A 16,294-nucleotide genomic window follows, 5' to 3' on the forward strand; every position below is an offset into this window, starting at 1 on the left:
GCAATGTCTATATGATGGACACCCTTGGCTTTATGCCAAATAGTAGCTTTAAATGCTTAGGACAGGGCTGGAGAAATGGCTCAGCAGTTAAGAGCACTGATTGCTCTTCTAGAAAACCCAAGTTCAATTCCCAGCGCCCACATGACAGCTCACAACTGTCTGAAAATCCAGTTCCAGGGGATCTGACACCTTCACACCAATGCATATAAAATAAAGATAAATAAATCATAAATTTGAAAATAAATAAATAAATAAATAAATGCATGCATGCTTAGGACAGAATTGAAGAAATAGGAAAGAAAATTAAGTCATTTACTCAAGTCATACAAGACCCAAAAGAAACCTTCACTGATCTCTTACAAAGATCGACTTCATCAGTAAATAGAATGATATCAAATTCAGAAGCTAGACAAATAATAATTGAAACCCTGGCTTTTGAAAATGCTAGTTCACAATGCAAAAGGGTAATTAGGCTGCTAAAGACAAGATCAGCACCCTTGGAGGAATGGGTCTGAGATACAATCAATATTGAATATCATGACCATGATAATACTTGGAAAAGGAGGTGATTTCCAGAGGTTTGAAGAAAAACTGAAATGTCAAGGGTTTCAATTGTGGTAAACGAGGGTACCTAAAAATGGATTATAAAAAGGGCATTCCTAGAAACAATGTTTTTTCAAAGAATAATTCAGACAGAACACCTTCCTTTCTGTATGCAGAAGATATGGCAAAGGCAGACATTGGACTTATGAATGTAGATCAACAAGGAATAGTCAAGGTAACCAACCCTTTGGCATCAGGAAATGCCTTGGGGGACCTCTCACAGGCCCTCATTCAAATTTGGTTCAGTCATTTCTTGCAATCGTGTAGAAAACTCCTTCCCAGAGCAATTAAAGAACCTAATGCCCATTGTAAAAACACATACTGTGCTGGATGATAGAACGGCTTTAGAAGATAAGACAAAAATTCCAGGAGAAACCATAAAGCAAATATTATAAAGATCAGATTTGAACAAGAGAGACCTCTAGATTAAAAGAGGTGATAGTTCATCAACCAGTGTGACCACTCGATCTAAACTAACTTATACGACTAACAATGCTTCTCATTTGATCAGATATAACTTGACAAAAGGGAACCTCCCCAAAGTTAGGGTTGGGCCAGAGTTTTCTTTTTTTCTTTTCAGGAGAATAAAGACATCCAGCTAAGAAATCTGAAGACCACTGGACAAATGAGACATCTGAAGAAAAAGGACAAATCATACAGAGAAAATGTCAAATAAAAAGAGTAAACTGGCCTATTGGTATATCACATTTCCAACAGGATAAAATTTCATAAATCTTTCCAAATGTTTGCCTCTGCTGTTCTCTACAGACACATAATACAAATGGTCTTTTTGTAGTCTCAGTCCAATTAAAAATTAAAGCAAACCTTGGAGTTGGAGTGTGACTCTCTCCTTTTCTAAACAGAAGCATACTTATTAAAGTGAAATCCAAAATCTCTGTCTCATGTCAGAGGAGCCACCTGATATGGTACAGAAGAAAAACAAAAATTAGGGACTATTTTATTGCCACTAACTTCACAATTCTTTAGTTTTATTTTGACTTTTTAACGGCTTTTCTTAAGGTATAAATACTATCTCAAGATTTTATATATATATATATATATATATATATGTATGTATGTATGTATGTATGATGGGGCCCCACAATGACGTTTCCACCGGTACTATGAAAACACCACTAAGTTGACAAACATCACCTAAAGATCAGCTTTGAACTACAGACTTCTCAGGACAATTTCAAGGTGACTAGCTTAGATGATCCAGCCTCACAGACTACTCTAGCCAGGACTTGAGACTAGCCCTGCACTTTCTCATTACACAGAGACTGGACAACAAATGATACAGCTACCTCTCCCAGGACTTCAATTAACACAATTTTTTTTTCAGAATCCCCTAAAGATGCCATCACCCCCAGACAGTACGAAGTAATTTTAAGAATATGATGCCCACATTCCCAAAAGGTGGGGTGGGTGGTTTTTGGTTGTTCAATGGGTTATGGATATTTGTCATTATTTAGGGTGGTTGGATACAGTTTGTTATTTGTAATGGTCAGGAAAAAAGTTGAACAAAGGAGATTGGATTCAGAGTTCTTGTTTTGAAAAGGGAAAAGGGGATATAGAAGTGATAGGATAAAAGATAGATTATTGCATCTACTCTGAAAAGAAAAAGGAGGGATATAGAAATAGGATTAAAAAAGTAGATTATTGAATCTACTTTTAAACAAAAAAGCAACTACTAGTTTTAAATATTTTATATTGATATGGATTTTTGTATATTAATGCAAATTTAAGGTTATATTTGTTAGGACCTGCTGTACAAACATTTCTATTCTTGTTTAAGGTATTGTACCTATACAACTTATTTAGCAATGTAATGCAAATTTCTATTTCTTGAAAGTTATTATTACCAATTATTTAGGATAATAAGGAGATACAGGTAAATAGTCAACTATTACAATCATATTAGGTATGTTTTCAAGGTCAAACAGACATATTTTAGATAGACATGTTGTCTTTAAATACTTCAGAGATCAGCAGAATATGGCATTTAAGATGTTTTAATAACATAGGGGGTTTTATTTTTTTTATTTTTTTATTTTATTTTATTTATTTATTTATTTATTTTGGTTTTTCGAGACAGGGTTTCTCTGTGGCTTTGGAGCCTGTCCTGGAACTAACTAGCTCTGTAGACCAGGCTGGTCTCGAACTCACAGAGATCCGCCTGCCTCTGCCTCCCAAGTGCTGGGATTAAAGGCGTGTGCCACCATCGCCCGGCCTTCATAGGGACTTTTTAATGACAATGAGACATTTCTGCTTCTGGCAGCACCAATCTACTTTGGGGAAGATGATGGGCATTGAAGAAACTCCAGATGGAGTTTACTTTCTTTGGGACAAAAGTAAGCCACTGGACAAGAAAATACCCTTGCATTAACTGCTGTCCTAATTGGACAAGCTGGACACAAGTTCTTTCTTTAAAGAACTGCTGAACTTTGCCAAGACAAGGTGGGACAGCCCTTTGGAATATTCTGCTTCACAGAAAAGCCTGCCAGACATGCTAGGCCTGTAGACTGAAGATGGATGCCCCAACATTGCATAGAAACCTTGGGTGACTATCCAGGCAGCCAGATGTTTTGTCATTTCTCATATTTTTTGAAAGTTTCTTGCTTGCACTCCTGCTTACTCAGGTAATATTCTTGCATTCTCAGGTTCCTGATGGAGTTGAAGACTTTATAGTTTTCCTTGTTGTCAGATTCAGAAAAGAAATTCACTAAAGAGGTGTAAAGTGTATAAGGTTGAGAGACATTAAAAGATAGTTTTGGTAATGCAAGTTAGAATAGAAAGTGAATTAGGTACAATCCTTTGAACTCACCAAAATAGGATAGATATGAAGTATTTTCTCTAAATTTGTCAAACAAATGGACAAGACATTGCTGTTGTATTTATTGACTGTATATATTGTATATAGTTATTGTACTTATTGTATATAGTTTTTCTTATATTAGTTATAACCTTTTTGATTTTAAACAGAAAAGGGGAAAGGTGGTGATATTTTATTTATTTAACAAATAAAGCTTGCCTGGAGATCAAATTGTGGAACTAGCCATTAGTTAACCATAGAGGTCTGGAGGTTTGTACAGACAGACTGGAAGTGATATGGCTGGGCAGAGAAAGGAATATATAAGGTGGGAAGAGACAGGAGCTTAGTCCCTTTTGGGCTGAGGATTTCATAAAGATAAGAACTTTAGTGGCTGGTTGCTTTACTTCTCTGGTCTTTCAGCTTTCACCCCCTAATATCTGACTCTGGGTTTTTATTATTAAGACCAATTAGATTCATGCTACTCACAGTCATTGGGTTTTAATTAATTTCAGATTTGGTCAAGTTAATAAAACCAAGAACAACTATTACATGGGGTGAGGAGGGCAAAGCTGCTCAGGTCATGGTGACTGAAACATGAAAATCAAGAGAGGAGGTGCCAGGATTCCAGCATCCCATTAAGGACACAACTCCAATAACTTAACTTGCTCTCAGCAGTGCCATTTCTTGAGTACCAAGACTTCAACACATGAGCTTTTGCAGGGATCACTTAAGAGTCAAACCATAATACTCATCCTCACCATCTCCTAAAGATTCTAAACTTGTCAAAAACTAAAGCCAGTCTCTGCAGCCTCGCTCGCTTTGCTGGCCCAGCATCTGCTCCAGAGTCAGCTAGCCTGCAGAAACCTCCTGTCCATTCTAGTGGTTCTGCCTTCCTTGGACACAGTCTCCCCCACACCTAGTTGTAGATCTCAGCAGCCACTGCCACCCCTGCCTCCCCCCACCAGTCCATGAGAGAGAGCCCCGTGCCCCTCCACGGTACACCTGCCTCTGGATTAAAACAAAAGTGCCCACTGGTCTAGGTCCCCAGCCCCTTCTCCTGTGTCCTCTCTCCCTTCACACCCCTGCAGGCAGCAACTCCCATTTCCCTAGGTCCCTTTTAGAATGGGAAATGGTACTGCAGAGAATTCAAACAGTTTGGGATGGAATGGGTTCCAACAGTGTCGGCTAATGGAAATAACAAGATGATAAATTAGTCCAGGAGGAGAGTGATTTTCCTTATACCCTACTTGACCCAGAAAACACAGACTGTAGTAGACATTGGAGGAGTCAGAGCCCAAACCTAGAAAAAGAGAAATAGAAGCTTTCAGCCCAACCCTGGAATTGCAGTCTCCAGATATGAATGATAGAATGAGGAGAGACCAGGCTGGGGATACAGCTAAGTGACGAGGCTCGGGTTCAAGGACAGGAAGCAGAGGTCCCAGTCAGGGCAGTTTGCACGTGTCAGCTCTTCCCAGCTCTGCACTGACTCAACCTTAGACAAGTGACTTAACCTCTCAGAGCTCAACTTTCCAGAAATAACAATAGTGAGGGTGACATGAGTAACCCATGACACACTCAGGGCGGCACATGGGAATGGCCGCTATTGGGCTGCCCGGCCATGTCATCCTCTCTGTCTGTGCCCGCTCCCATAAGCAGAGGGCACAGAACTGCTATAGCAGCAGGTGATGGGCGCTATAGCAGGAATAGGATTTGGATGCAGGACCCTGGGACCATAAGGACACCAGGCCTGTCTCAAAGGAACAACTCCCAGTTGTGTCAAACACCACTCATTCTGGGGGACTCAGCCTGACCCCCACACACACCTCTCTCCAGCCACTATGCACCTAAGAGTGTTCTGTATTCTCTATGGCTTTCAAATAACTGAAATTTTATTATTCCCCTCACCTGCTTGAATTTTGTTTGGCTTTATGATTCCTTTTTAAAAACAATTACTCTGTGTGTGTGTGCACACGCGCGTGCATGCATGTGTGTGTACGCATGTGTGCGTGCATGTGCGTGTGTGTGTGTGTGTGTGTGATAGTCATGTGCCATGGCATACACGTGGAGGTCAGAGGACAACTTGCAAGAGACAGTTCTCTCCTTCCATCACATGGGATCTGGGGATCAAAACTGAGGTCAGGTTAGCAGCAATACCCTTTAACTACTGAGCCATCTCACTGGCCCCCATGATTGCTTTTTAGCTAGTTTTATGAAACTCAAACCCCAAGCCTTTATAGGAAGTTTTGAAGATGTTCAAGGAACACCATTTTCCCAGGTAACAAGTGTCTTGTAAATTTTGAGGGTTTTTTTTTCAGGTGTTTTAGAAGGAAGGGGACCTCTTTGTATCCTACGCTAAATACTTCCAGGGAGCTGGAACCCCAGGAGACTCCTAAATGGCTGCACCAAGAGGCCAGACCCAGAGGATGTCTCCTCTGCAGAAGCCAGCACCCCTAGGGAGGCCAGGAGGGTGCCGGGTCACCCTCTGCTGCAGCAAGGCCACATGTGGCACCTGCACCACGCTGCTCCCTGCTCAGCTCTGAAGCTAGTTCTTACTTCTTAGAGGCCTTTGATTCCTTCCATTCCCAGCAACTGGCTGGCTTCCCGGGGCTAGAGAGGCCTTGAAGCTGACTGCTAGACAAGGGAAAGAGCTTTTCTCACTACTGTTGTTGACTCAATCCAGAGTCTGAGCCTGTACCATAAAGACTTCAAACATCCGGGGAGGCTTCCTCGGCTGGAGTGTGGGCAAACGCAGGCGTGAACACGAGGGGCCGAGAAGAAAGGAGAAAGGAAACCGAATTCCAAGGTACCCCAAAGAGGCTCAAGTTTGAGGGGTTCCACAAGACAGCAAATTGCAGGGGTAAGGTCCCAGCAGCGCTGGGTCTCAGTGCTGGAGTGCTCACCGCTTACCTTGGCAGCTAAGAGCTGGCCAGATGGCACAGGGGGTAAAGGCTTGTGCCACCAAGCCTAACAACATGAATTTGACCCCAGAACACAGAGCCCACATGGTTGAAGAAGAGAATAGATTCCTACCAGTTGTCCACTAACTTCCACATGCTCACAAGCATGCATGCACGCACGCACGCACACACACACACACACACACACGCACACTAAATAAAGTTTTCAAAATTAACATGTCAACTAAGAATACAAATGTAGCCACAAGATGTGGTGGAACAGACCTCTAATCTCACCATTTGAGAAGTCAGGCAGGAAGATCCTGGGTTCAAAGCCAGCCTGGTCTTCAGCATGAGACCTTGTCTTAACAAAAAAAGGAAGAACATAGAAACATAACTATACATAAAATCAATCTCATTTCAGGAGAAAAGGGTCCATTTCAGATAACAACTGCCTTAGTCACTAATCTCCATTTTCCTCTGCTTTCTCCTGCTGTATCCGGTTCTGGTGAGAAGGCACTTTTTCAAAGGCCCATCATCATGGCCCAGCTCCCCAGGGCAGAGCCATGCCTTAAGAACCAGATACAAGCAGGTACCAGAGTTCCTGGGTTCCAGGACTGGGGTAACCCATCGCACAGTCTGGGCAGGATCTGTCCATAGGCAGTCTGGCTTTGAACCTACTCTTACTGGAACAGAAACCTGCAGTTACCTCTGTGCCTCAGTTTCCCCATCCTGGCAGCCGCAGTAGTCAGTACACCCACCTCTTGGACTCTGGAGTGGACTGTGTGTATTCACACATTCCTGAGATGGTGTTTTAGGGAGGCCCTCTAGCCTTCTGCAGCTTCAAGGACATACAGAGTCTACTGGTAAGAATTGGGTGGAAGTATGCAGCCAGTTGGAAGAGAGGCTGGCTCCCATTCCTGACAGCGTAGAACCAGCCAATCCCTGAGATCATGCCAAGCTGTGTTTCTGAAGACCCAAAGCATGCACCTGAGCAAAAGAGGGGACCCTAAGGCCCAGCTCCACAGCTGGAAGCATGTTTCATGGAGAGAATGTCAGAGCTCCACCAGGGGACCCCGTCACCAGCTCACACATACACATAAGCATACACCGAAGAACACACATGTGTAAGCATGCACATATGCATGTGCACATGCATGCACACATGTGCACACACTCCACTTTGCAGAACAAAGGACCTCTAAACACCAGCTCTGACTGACTGTTTATAGGACAATGTGTGTATAGCCTGTGTGGGCACACCTGTGTGGGTGTGCATCTATATGGCTATGTGTACCTATATTACATGTGTGCCCGTAATGCTGTGTACAGGCAAGTATGTTTACACATATTCACATGGATAAGCGCGTTTGCAGATGTTTCAGTGAGTATAAGGCTCTGTCCTGATGTGTTTCTCCCCATCCCCTGATACCCATCTATCTGATCATACTTTCTTTGTTTCCTTCTCTGTCATAAGAAAAGGCAAGTGAGCCAAGTATGGTGGCATATTTGTGAGGCCGATCCAAGAGGATCACAAGTTCAAAGCCAGCCAAGGCCACATACACAATTCCATGCCAACTTGGGTGATGACAATATGTCTCAAAGAATAAAATTAAAGAGCCCAGCAGTAATCCTAGCACTTGGGAGGCTGAGGCAAGAGAATTGGTGTGAGTTCAAAGCCAGCCTGACCTGCATAACAAGTATCAAGCCAAATAGGGATACAAAGCAAAATCCGGGGAGTGGGGGAGAGGAAAAATAGAAAAAAAAAAAAGAGAAGTAAAGGAGACTAACCAGAGGCAGGCACATTTGCGAGTCACACAGACTTGGTCCAAGTCCCAGCTCTGCCACTGCCTGTCCCTGGGGTCCTGAGCAGGCCACTCAAATAGTTAAGCCTGTTTGTCATCTGTGAGGGGTCACAGATTCACAGGCCCATCCTCCAGCAGTGAAATCTGTGGTCCCAGGACTAAATCACTGGCTGGGGCTGGCCTGGGGCTCAGCCTGTCTGTCAGTCTCTAGGAGGGTGACCTTGGGGAGCTTCTCACCCTCCCCTGTCTGTGTCTCCCTGTCATTGTCTCCAAAGTGCACTTTTTCCAAGTTTCCATGAGGACTAACTGAGGTAACATAATGTCCCCAAAGCATGGGCCAGCACCCAGCACCCACCAGGGGCCTCCTGAGGGGAAGGAAGCAAGATCTGTCCAAAAGCACTTGAAGCAAATGGGGGGGGGGATGAAATGCATCTGGCCGCCTTAGGAGAGAGAGATGGGGTGTTCTAAAACTGGATTGTGCTGACGGGTGCACAGCTCTGTACATGTACCCCAAACCGTCCAGTTGTACACTCAGTTACGGTGCATAAATTGTACCTCAGTGGGGCAGCTTTTAAAAGACCTCTTAGACAAGGATGAAAACACAGCGTGCAGCATGATAGGAACAGGATTGCTGTTATTTACGCAAAGTTCTAAACTATGCAAAACAAATTTATGTGTTAAAAATACACAACTCAGTCTGGCATGGTCTATGTGAGTTTCATTACTGGGCCTGCCTCCTGGGGTGAAGCTGGACCACAAGAAAGGTAGTTTTTATCTGTGATAGTTTATTGAATTTATATTTGTATTTATTTATTTTTGGTTTTTCAAGATAGGGTTTCTCTGTCTAACAGCCCTGGCTGTCCTGGAACTCACTTTGGACTTAAACTCACAGAGATCCACCTGATTCTGCCTACTGAGTGCTGGGACTAAAGGCATGCGCCACCATGTTAAAGTCACGGAGATCCCCCTGCCTCTGCCTCCCGAGTGCTGGGATTAAAGGCGTGCGCCACCATGATCAAGCATATTTATTTTTAAATATTGAGCCAATTTTTAAGTTAAATTTTAATTTTAAATTTTAAACCAAACATCATTTACTTTAACTTTTTAATTCTCTGCCCGTGTGCGTGCGTGTGTATTTGTGTGTGTGTGTGTGTGTATGTGTGTGTATCTATACACTTGTGTGGGTTGGTGCCTATATAGGACATAAGAAGGCATCAGAGTCCCTGAATCTGGAGTTATAGGTAATAGGAACCACCCAAGTGGCTTCTGGGAACTGAACCCTGGCCCCTGGGAGAACAATAGGTACTCTTCATCTCCATCTCCCTGTATTTGTATTTTTAAATACAACGGCCAGGAGAAGGGCTGGGGAGATGGCTCGGCCATTAAGAGGGTGTACTGCTCTTGTAGAGGACCTGAGTTTGATTCCCAGTGCCCACATCAAAATTATCACTCACTGCAGCTCCAGGAGAGTGGACGCCCCTCTGACCTCCAAGGGCACTTGCACCCTCTGCGCGCACGCACACAAACACACAAGACCAGGGATGCTAGGCAGCGGCGTCCCATAGATCAGAGTGGGATGTGAGGGGCCGTCGGGGGGGGGGGGGGAGGGGGGGTGGTGGACCCGGGTCTCATCTCACAGCTGGGAAGGTCACGAACGCTGATGTATGCTGTGCTTTTCTGCACATCTGAACTTTCCGTGATTCTATATGCTATACAGCCTCAAAACGTGAACTTGTGCTGCGGATGGGATCTACCTTATGTATGCTAAGCACACACTCTGTCGTTGAGCTAGACCCTCAGCTCCACAGTTACAATTTTTCACTAAAAAAAAAAAACTCTAAATATAAAAAAAAAATACTGATTTTGGTGGGTAGTTTTCAAGTTTATTATGTTAGTCTATGTACTCTTGTGTATCAAAATTCAAAATAATTCAAACAAAATAATTGCCTTCTGAGATGGGACAACAGTTCCAGATGGAATCCGACACCTTCGGGAGATTTATCTGTTTTTAAATGTTTTACTGTGAAGCAAATGTCTGGGCTGGAAAGGGAAGGTAATTGGCAAGGAGCCCTCCCTCCTCCACCGCTGTGGTCCTGGGGCTCTCCTGGCTCTCTCCTGCCCATCAGGCTCCCAGATGATGGGGAATGCCAGGCAGATGCGGCAAAGGTGCCTCAGACAGCTTCCTCGGTTTCCCAGGCACTCCACGTCTCGCCTGACGGATGACCCTCCACTCTGCCTCCTCCTTCCTCTGAATACTGCTGTCTCCAAAGCCACCAGCTGGAGTGGGAGCAAGCTGGTACAGGCAGAGAGGAGCAGAGCTAGCCCAAGGCTAGTGGGCCTCTGCAGGCCTCTCCTCCCAAATGCCCTGCCTGTAATCCTGTAGCCTGGTTCAGCTATCTCTTAGCACTGCGACTTGAGTGCCCATAAGCTGGGAGACAGTCAGCGCCAGGTCCCTGTCCCTGAGGAGCCTGCAGACATTGAGCAATAAACAGGAAGGGACATAGCAGCTTTCTATGGCTGTCTCTGGCATCTCTAGAAACTGGCCTTGAGCTAAGACCTACAAAATGAGAATGGGCCAACTTGAGGTGACCTAATGGGAGGATATCCCAGGGGTGGGGAATTTGATGGGACAAAGGCCCTGAGACAGGCCTGGCTTCAGTTCATAGATTTAGCCAGGCATGAGATATGAGTTAGGAAAAAAATAAACAGAATTAGATTCTAAGAACTAAGTGTTCTCTGGTTCTGTCAGAGGTGGCTACTAGAACCAAGGGGCCAAGAAAACAACCCCCCAAAGACCTCACTGTGGCCTCACTGGAGTGGACTTCAAGGCCTAAGCCAGGTAAGCTAGACAGAGTGCTGCTATAGGGCCCACTGTGTGGCAGCTGGAGAAGAGGCTGAAGGCATCATGAGGCCTAGGCCTGCAGCTGCATGTTGGCTATCAAAAGCATCCAGGTGACACATAGAGGGCATTGGGGGCATCGGTGGCAGCTGGAGTACAGCTTCCAAGAGAAGCGGGGGATAGCACTACTGAGGATTACTTTGAGGGCCCTGCCTCAAAGGCTGCAGATCATGGGACTGCCATTCGTCATGTTAAAAAACTATTTGGTTGGGGTTTTTGTTGTTGTTGCTGCTGCTTTTTGTTTGTTTGGTTGGTTTTGTTGTTGCAGAAAATAAAAGGTATAACATAATCTTGGTGTGGTGGCTCACACCTGCAAACCCAGCACCCAGGAGACTAAATGAGGCAGGGGAATTTCAAATTTGAGGCCAGTCTAAGTTTCAAAGCAAGACTCAACCACAGATAAATATGGGATAACACAGAAGGTACCATTGTAACCACTTTTTGAGACAGGGTTTCTCTGTAGCTTTGGTGCCTGTTCTGGAACTAGCTCTTATAGAACAGGCTGGCCTCGAACTCACAGAGATCTGCCTGCCTCTGCCTCCCGAGTGCTGGGATTAAAGGAGTGCGCCACCTCCGCCAGGCATTGTAGCCACTTTTTAAGCCTGAGGACAATTTTATTTGTCTGTCTGTTGGTTTGTATGTATTATATTTGCCTGCATGAGCATGTACCACATGCCTGATGGAGCTAGAAGAAGGCATCAGGGGGCTGGAGAGATGGCTCAGTGGTTAGGAGCATTGCCTGCTCTTCCAAAGGTCCTGAGTTCAATTCCTGGCAACCACATGGTGGTTCACAACCATCTGTGAGGAGGTCTGGTGCCCTCTTCCGGCCTGCAGGCATACACACAGACAGAATATTGTATACATAATAAACAAATAAAATTAAAAAAAAAAAAGAAGGCATCAGAACCCCTGAAACCTGAGCTAAGAATGTGAAAGAAAGCAGGCAGGCAAGCCTTTCGAGCTAGGTATGGAAATCAGCAAGCAATCGCCAGACGAAAGTGAGGAAGTGTGAGAAAGCCCAAAGTGCCAGAGAAAGCATGTGTAGGCTTTGGCCAGTAACCTAAAGAAAGAGATAAAGAAAAAACAAACAAACAAAAAAGACTTTTCTGAAAAGTGGACCAACTTAAAAGAGTCGCACGGCCAGTGCTGGCCCGGTCAGCGATCGCCCATTGTAACCTTTTCTATGTAAGCAGATCAGTGCGTCCATCCAATCGTCAGCACTGTGTAAGCAGATCAGTGCGCCCACCCGCAGTGCTGTCCAATCATCAGCACTATGATCTACTTCCAGAACTTCCCATAACCTTGAGCTCATTAAGCAACAACTCTTGGAAAATTATTCATCACTCTTTTTGGATTTGCTTATTTTTGTTAATAAGATAATGCATGCATGTGGTGAAAATGGGCCCCACAGAAATGTCCCTGTATGGGGGCTGGTGAGATGGCAAGGTGGCTCAGTGGTTAAGAGCACTGAATGCTCTTCCAGAGGACCAGAGTTCAATTCCCAACAACCACATGGTGGCTCACAACCATCTATAATGCTATCTGGTGCCCTCTTCTGGCCTGCAGAGAGAACACTATACATAATAAAAAACAAACAAACAAATAAGAAAGAATGTCTCTATGTCCCAGTTTTCTCCCAAATTAATGACTCTTTTTAGTTTCCTGTCAACTCTTTCAGAGATATCCTCTCCATACACAGAAGAGCAGACATGTGTGTGACCCTTTATTTATACAGAAAGGAGACACTGCTTTATGCCTCTTGCTTTTTTATTTGCTAGTAAATTTGGGGCCACCAAGATGGCCCAGCGGGTAAAGGCCCTTATTGCCAACCCTAATGACCTCAGTTCAGATCCCAGAAACCACATGATATAAAGAGAGAACTGACTCCCCCAAGTTTCCCTCTGACCTCCTACCACACATCCACAGACACACACACACACACACACACACACACACACACTAAATTAAAATGTAGGTAATTTGGTGGGGAGGGTTTCTTTGTTATTGAGATAGGATTTCTTTACGTACACCTTTGTCCTGGAACTCACTCTGTAGACGAGGCTGGCCTGCCTCTGCCTCTTGAGTGCTGGGATTAAAGGTGTGTGCCACCACCACCCAGCTAAATATTGTAAAATAGTAAATTTGAGCAAGATAAGGAACTTTAGTATATCAGAATATTTATGTACCTTCCATATCAGACCTGCTGCGCCCTTTAAAAACTGTTTTTTATATTTATTTTTTTTTAAATTTACTTGTTGAAGGGGCCCATTTGAACCGCAGCATGTAAGTGGTGTTCAGAGGATAACCTGTGTAAGTCAGTTCTTCCCTTCCACCATGAGGGTTCTGGGGATGGAATCCAGGGCATCAACCCTGCTTCCTCTTTCTAAAGGCAACATGCTGTTTCGTCTATACAGAGACTGTTCTAGTCAATCCCATGCTGCCTTATCAACCCGGCCACGTTCATCTGATGACGCTAGACACCCATCAGCAGCAGGAACGAACTAGCACTAGTTAGGAAGACAAATCAAGCAGAAGTTGAGACCCATCAACATCTCTTGAACCAGCTAACATTTGGGTCTGCTGCTGCAAGTGTTTAGGAGGACCTGGAGAAAGCAAGAGGAAATGAATTGCTGGTGGGAATGGAGATGATGGTAATCAATTTGGAGATCAATTTGGCAATATATGGTTAAGCTAATGATGCACAACCAAAGGCTAGCAAGATAGGCCAGCAGGTAGAGGTATTTGTCAAGCAAGCTTGGTGATCTGAGTTCAATTTCTGAACCCCACATGGTGGGAGGACAGAACTGACTCCACAGAGTTGTCCTCTGATCTCCACATGCAGGCTTTGGTGCATACGCTCACACACACACACACACACACACACACTCACCATGCTATACACATTATAATAAATAAATGCACAAATAGTTTATTAAAAACCACACAATCCTTGGGCTTAACAATTCTCTATTTGGGAACTGCTAAAGAAATATTCCTATATGAAGCCAAGCAACAGGGCTGGAGGTGTCTGGTATGCTCAAGGGCCTGGGTTTGGTCCCCAGCACCACAGAAAGGAAAGAGAAAAAAACAGGAATAAACATCATATGATATTGGGGTGATAGCAAAGCATAGGGATCAGTCTGGTTGTTCAAAAACGGAAGGGGCTGGAGAGATGGCTCAGAGGTTAAGAGCATTGCCTGCTCTTCCAAAGGTCCTGAATTCAATTCCCAGCAACCACATGGTGGCTCACAACCATCTGTAATGAGGTCTGGTGCCCTCTTCTGGCCTGCAGGCAGACATGCAGGGAGAACACTGTATACATAATAAATAAATAAATATTTTTAAAAAAAAGAAGGAAGGAGAAATAAATTATACCGCAATCACCTCATGGAATAATATGCAGAAGTGAAACAAACTATAGCTATTACACCCACCAGAATAAATCTTAGGACAGTGATACAATAAAACGAAAATGAATTGGGGCTAGGTGTGGTGACACACACCTTTAATCCCAGCATTCAGCAGGCAGAGGCAGGTGGATCTCTATGGGCTCAAGGCCAGACTGATCTACATAAAAGTTCTCACTAAATAGCCAGGGCTATATAGTGAGATTCTGCCTATAAATAAATAGATAGGAAAGGAAGGGAGGGAGGGAAAGAAGGAAGGAAGGAGGGAGGAAGGGAGGGAGGGAGGGAGGGAAAACAAAGGCCAGTAGGACGGCTCCATGGGTAAAGGCACTTGCTGCCAAGCCTGACAACCTGAGTTCGATCCCTGGAACCCACATGGTGGAGGGAGAGAACCAACTCCTACATGTTGTCTCTCACTTCCAGATATACACCATGGTGCACATGCCCACACATACATGCAAATAAATAAATGTAAAGATAAGTAAGTTGAGCCAGAGGGGGTAGTGCATGCATTTAAATCCCAGCAAACAGGAGCTACAGGCAGGTGGATCTCTGTGAGTTCAAGGCCAGCCTAGTCTACAAAACCAGTTCCAGGATAGCTAAGACTATTACCCAGAGAACCACCCCTCCCCCATCTCGAAAAACAAAAATACAAAACAAAAAGTAGGTGAGTTGAGGGCCAGGCACCATAGCACATAGCTGGAGTAACGTCCGCTATGGTGGGAGATTGCCAGGCACCATACCACACAGCTGGAGTAACCTGTGCTATGGGGGTAGATTTCCAGCACCCTACCACACAGCTGGAGTAACCTGTGCTATGGGGGTAGATTGCCAGATGTTTGAGCTCACTGAGAAGCAGGCCTTGGAAAGAGGGTTGCCCAACTCCACTTTGGACCCAACTGTGTCCGTGTCAAAGTGTTCTTCAAGGTCTGGACATGGGCTGGTCCTCTAACGCTGTGGTGATAGGGGGAGGGGACAGAAAATCAGCCCAAGTGTAAACACACTGTCCTGGAAGACATTCAAAGGTAAGCCATTTCCAACCATGTTCTACTGGTTGTGTTCATGGGGGAAAGAAGCTGGGAACTCAGCCAAAAACTTCAGCTGATTGCCTCAACTTCCCAAGCTGGTGTCTGCTGGGTGCCACGAGGACCGGATGTGATGGTGTCATCTCTGCCCATTGAAACTGGCATATTACTTGGATATCTTACCTGGGGAGTCACTCTGCCCTGCCTGGGGATTTGGAGGAACTCCAAATGGCCTTAATGGGCCATCGTCAGTTGGTCTCTTTAAGTGCTTTGAGTCTCAATTAAATGCTTTCTTACCTACTTACTATTCATTATTTAATCTTTTATTTTGGCATATTAGATACTTAGTAACTCACTCAGTCAAAAACAAACAAACAAAAAAAAAAAAAACATGGCTACTGTAGATTACTCTCCAAACTGTACAATGTATCTTTAAGGCCAGCACTCAGAGGTGGAGGCAGTAGGATCAGCAAGTTCTAACAAACACCCTGGTTACTTTCTGTCCTGTGATAGACACCATGACCAAAATCAACTTGAGTAGGAAAGGTTGCATTTGGCTTACATGGCCCAGTCACTGTCCCATCACTGAGGGAAGCCACGGCGACAATTTACAGGTACAGAGACAGAAAACCCGGAGGAGTGTCGCTTACTGGCTTCTCCTCGTGTCTTGCTCAGCCTGCTTTCTTCTACCATCCAGGACCACCTGTCCAGGAATGGAACCACCCACAGGGGGCTGGGCCCTCCACATCAACCATCAGTCAAGAAAACGTCCCCACTGACTTGCCTATAAGACAATCTGATGAAAACGTCCCCACTGACTTGCCTATAAGACAATCTGATGAA

This window comes from Microtus ochrogaster, chromosome 7 (genome assembly GCF_000317375.1).
Source record: "Microtus ochrogaster isolate Prairie Vole_2 chromosome 7, MicOch1.0, whole genome shotgun sequence".
Lineage (NCBI taxonomy): Eukaryota > Metazoa > Chordata > Mammalia > Rodentia > Cricetidae > Microtus > Microtus ochrogaster.